This window comes from Hibiscus syriacus, unplaced genomic scaffold (assembly GCF_006381635.1).
Source record: "Hibiscus syriacus cultivar Baekdansim isolate YM2019G1 unplaced genomic scaffold, ASM638163v2 tig00111779_pilon, whole genome shotgun sequence".
Classification (NCBI taxonomy): Eukaryota; Viridiplantae; Streptophyta; class Magnoliopsida; order Malvales; family Malvaceae; genus Hibiscus; species Hibiscus syriacus.
Window position 1 is genome coordinate 447,955 of NW_024063176.1, and position 5,508 is coordinate 453,462.

Sequence of the window (5,508 nt, forward strand, 5' to 3'; positions counted from 1 at the left end):
CCATGGATTCAAGTTCATCACAACCTATAGAGCTTCAAGGTTATGATTTAAATTATGGTTGAATTTGTATTTACTAGAAAATATTCATTGAAAATCTCTTTTGATCTCATTCTTGCCTTGTCTGCATTTTATTCCTTCTCAGATATAATTTTTTAAAGATTCATTGAAAAGTATTTTTTATCTTGAGAATAAGAATCATTGGCTTTCTTAATTTTCTGTCAATTATTTATCCAGATTATTCGAAATTACCTCCGGATCTGTCATCTGACACAGAAGATTTAAGATTCTTGTAGTTATTGATGTGAGTGTGAACAAAAGTTTCACATTGTCTTTCATTATTGCTTACAAATTTCCAGCTAACGGAAGCATGTGCGGTGGCCCGGAGCATTCGAAATCTGAGCCGACTTCTACATAGACTGGAAAAACAATGAGTAACACCAGAGAAATGAATCACTTAACTGCGAAAACTGAGTACTGCTTTTCTAGCTTACTTGAGCTTGCTTCTAACAATGATGTTGAGGGTATTAAACAATATATAGAGCAAGATTCTTCTTCAATAGAGGAGGTTGGGCTTTGGTATTGTCGTGAAAAGTGCTCGAACCGAATAGATGCAAAGCATAGAACTCCTTTGATGGTTGCTGCTACCTATGGCAGTGTTGATGTTGGTAAGCTTATGTTGACTCAGTCTGCGGCTGTCAACCTATCATGTGGCACAGACAAAAGTACTGCCCTTCACTGTGCTGCCTCTGGTGGATCTCTTCATGCAATTGATGTTGTTAATCTACTTTTATCAGCTGGTGCAGATCCAAATTACTCTGATGCCATTGGCCATCGACCTGCTGATGTTCTTGTAGTACATCCAAAGCTCCAAGGCATGAGAGGTGTTCTGGAAGAACTTCTTTCAGGATGTGTTTATGATAACCCTTTTGGCAAGCCGAATTTACGGATATCCATTGATAACTCTGCTTCTGGCTTGCTGACCCTTTCTTCATCACCAGAAAATGGATCACCACCCTCTACTTCGAATCTAGCATCTTTATTAATGGCTTCAAAGTTCATTGATATACCTGTTAACTCTGCAACATTGAGGAAAGAGTACCCTGTTGATCTATCTCTCCCTGATATCAAGAACAGCATTTACACAACTGATGAGTTCCGGATATTTTCATTCAAGATTCGTCCTTGTTCGAGAGCATACTCCCATGATTGGACGGAGTGCCCATTTGTTCATCCAGGAGAGAATGCACAGAGAAGGGATCCTCGTAAGTACCTCTACAGTTGTCCCTTGCCCTGATTTCAGAAAAGGAGCTTGTAGACGTGGGGATATGTGTGAATATGCTCATGGAGCTTTCGAATGTTGGCTACATCCAGCACAATATTGCACTCGGATGTGCAAGGATGGCACAAGTTGCGATAGGCGGGTATGCTTTTTTGCCCACACAGCTGAAGAACTGCGCCCACATTATGTCTCAACTGGCTCAGCTGTTGCCTCTCCACGCTCAGCTGCATCTGCTGCTAGTGTCATGGACATGGCTTCCGTTATGAGCCTTTTACCCGGTTCACCCTCATCAGTATCTTCCATATCCCCTTCACCGTTTAATCAACCCATGTCTCCATCTGCAAATGGCCTTTCACACTCATCTGCAGCTTGGCCTCAACCAAGTGTTCCAACATACTTCATCTTCCTGGTAGCAACTTTCAATCAAGTCGCCTGAGTTCCTCTCTTAGTGCTCGAGACATGCCACTTGAGGACTTTGACATGTGGCCAGAATTTGATGCCCAGGAACAGAATCTAAATTATTTATCCGACTTTTCCCAGTCTCATAACAATCCAGTGTCTATGAGTCGTTCTGAACTGTCTAGAACATTAACTCCTTCAAACCTCGAAGAGCTATTTTCAGCGAAAATCTCTTCATCTCCTAGATATGCTGACCAGCCAGTTGCTTCTGCTATATTTTCCCCAGCTCATAAATCAGCTCTCCTTAATCAATTTCAACAGCAACAGAACAAGTTATCTCCTATTAATACTAATGTTTTTGCACACAAAAGTGTCGAGCATCCACTGTTGCAGGCTTCTTTTGGTGTTGGTTCTCCTGGAAGAATGTCACCGAGACGTACTGAGCCAATCTCCCCCATGGCTGCTCACCTTTCTGCACATGCTCAGCTCGAGAAGCATCGACAACGGCTAGGCTGCCTTGACTCTAGGGAACTTGGTTCCAACAATCCTGCTTGTATTGTCGGATCTCCTGTGAATTCTTGGTCAAGTGGGGTTCACCAAATGGAAAGTTCAACTGGTCAGTTAGTACAGACGAAATGGGTCAACTACAGAGATCGTCGTCACTTGAGCTTCGTAACAGTACTGAGGAGGCCGACTTATCATGGGTCGGTCTAGTCTCTTGTAAAGGAACCCCCACTCGAGATTCCTATCGCACATGGTGCATCATCCGGTGAGGTTTCGAATGATTTAATTCCCAGATTTATTCTGTTATAGGAGCATGGATTGAGCAAATGCAACTTGATCAACTCGTAGTGTAGTGTGTAGAAAAAAAAAGATGACACTGGAAAATTGACTTGTCGTGACGGCCGATGAACTAGGCGCAGCATAAAGTGTAGGTGGAAATTTTATTCGAAATTCTTTTTAACAATTTATTGTTACAGCTGCAGCAGATTTCCTGCAAAAACAAGGTGTACGAAGCCTCAACCGGGGCTGATATTAAGCACTCACGCGCCTGTTGTTTAGGGTCCTGTACCATTTTGATGTCTCTTATTACTTCAATATTTATTTTGCTTGGATCAGTGAAGAAAGAACACTGAAGAATAGCTAAGGTGATTGCTCTGTTATATGATTTATAAGTTATGCAATTTACTAGAAGATGCAGTTTATGGAATCATATTACTTAATGCATTTCCATCAGATGATGTAAAAACCTGCCTTGTTCTTCTCAATTTTCGATGATTGCATGATTAAACTGAATTTCAGGTATAGTTACTGAATTTCGTATTTGAGAAGTTGCGTGAATTAATTTTTTTTATTAAGTTAAAGGTGATTGTAAAGTAATATTTATGCTAAGTATTTTTAATCATTTGACACATGAATCTAAGATATGATAAAATATGATCTTAGATTTTTCTGTTAAAAATTGGTTGTTTAAGTTAGATGTAATCCTATTGATTGAGATATGATAAAATCTGATTATAGAATCGTTCGAGGCTTTGAGTTATATTTTATGAATTGACTCTTCGTTTAGATTATGTCGTCGAGTCAGTATTTAAAACATTATAGTGTCGAACTAGTGCTTGAAAGTAACAATGATGTTATAAAACATCATTAAAATATGATTTTATCATATCTTGATTAATATGTTAATATTTAAATAAGATAACCGTTAATATTTTAACTAAAATTGATGAATTTAAAATATATAAATAATTTGATGATTATTTTATAACTTTTAATAATTTAATAAAATAATATATAGTCGGGAAGTACATTTGTATTCCTATCCTGAAAGGTACGTGGGTTGGTCTTTAATGGCAGATGGAATTAGACAAGAAATGATATCGACGTTGATATGTGTAGGGCCATGGACGTCGATGGTCGGTTAGGACTTAAGGTTAAGGGTTCAATGGTTTGGTTCAAAGTATCATCAAATGTATCTCATATGAAACATACCTCCGCCACCCAATTGTTCTCATATGAACGGCGAGATCAAAAGTCGAGGGGGTCATGATATAAACCTCCAGGTACACTTAAGTATACGGAATGTAAGATTACTAATGAGAATGTAAGATTATTAATGGGAATATAAGATTATCAGGGAATAAGATTATTGAGAATATTGTATTTTGTGTTTGGTTAGTTTAGCAGGAATATAAAATTATCATGTTTAGTTAAAGGAATAAAAGATTATTGGAATGTATATTTGACCAAATTGTCCTTATTATATATTTGTTTTTTTTAACAAGTTGAAAAATATTTATATATTTTCTTTTAAAAAATTAAATTCATATATATTTATTTACAAAACTGAAAATATAAAAATGTTTAATGAAAGAGTAAAATTTTATTTTAACCCCTGAACTTCATATAAAATTTTAATTATAGATTTTTCTTGTAAATCTAAAATAGTTTAAGGATAAATTTGTAATTTAACATTCGTAGAATTTTTATTATTCAATGAAAAAAGAGGATATTTTTGAAAAATTTTAAGGGCATTTTAATCCAAAACGCCAGTAATCCAACAATACCTAAGGAAAGGGAGGTAATGGCATTCCCAGTAATATACCTAAAAAATTTACTATTGATAATATTACATTATCGAAAATGAAATTTTTGACTAACCAAACGAGAAAGGTGGATTTCATTCCCATGAAATCTCACGTTCCCATTCAAACGCCCCCCCAAGTATCAGAGGTGTTCCGGAGTAGGAGCTGCAACGCTACTGATTCGGATCAGCTCCGAAAAATCTTTAAACGGAGTATTGAACCATAAATATATATATTGCATAGTAAAAGCTTGAGTTTTGGATCAGCGGTAGGGTACGAGAAACATATCTAAAGTGGCCATCTGGGTTAACAAAACTGGAATTGGATCAGCCAATGATTCAAAGAGCACGGCTGCTACGGTTGAGAACCACAACATTTTCACCGGAGTCTGAATCACCGTTCTTGGTTGCCCCGGCAAGTACCTGCTCTCTTCGAGAAATCTCATAACGGCTCCTCTCAGTGGCCTTGCACCGTAGCTTGGGTCATATGCACCCTAACAACACGAACCACTTTGAGAGACTTAGGAACATACTGTGCTCAGGAAGTTGCTCAGCTTCGATGTAATTGTCTTGAGGGTGTTATTTTCTTGGACAATAAAGAGAAGGGGGTTGCATATGTTGAAATTTGTATTTCAGATACATTATGCAGGAATCAGTTAAATGGTCTGTCCAAAAATAATTAAATAATTCTTTAAAATTTGATTCATCAATTAATTCAATTTGAAACACATTAATTAATTATAACTGTAATATATATCTAATATAATTTTAGATTTAAGTTTAAATTCCATCAATGATCTATAATATTTAAAATCTAATGTTTACATTTTAATTCTAATATTAAGTCCACAGAGATTAAAAATTAGAAATAGAGATTATCTAACAAAAGAAATTCAGTTTTATTTATTGTTACTTGAATTATTATTTCAAATCAAAATTAAAAGATATTAGACAAAATTGATTAACAGTAAACGTAACAACAAATCATAAAAGTATTATAAAATAAAACAATAATCTAAAAAAAAAGAAGAGGAAATGTAAAAGTAATATCTACTAGGCAAAATTAGGAGAAAATGGTGATAAAAATTGGGGAAATAATGTTTGTAGAAAATTATTTACGGCATTAAAATATTTTCTACAACTGGTGTTGATAGTTACTATCGACGATTTTATTTTATTTATTTTTTAGATGCATAAACCACAATATAAATTATAATAATAAAACCCATCATTTCAATTTCTT

The 5,508-nt window shown here is 35.5% G+C and overlaps 1 pseudogene; it reads left to right on the plus strand.

Moving 5' to 3' along the window:
* The first annotated feature begins 224 nt into the window (after positions 1–224).
* Positions 225–2,681, plus strand: LOC120170471 (annotated as a pseudogene).
* The last annotated feature ends 2,827 nt before the right edge of the window (positions 2,682–5,508 follow it).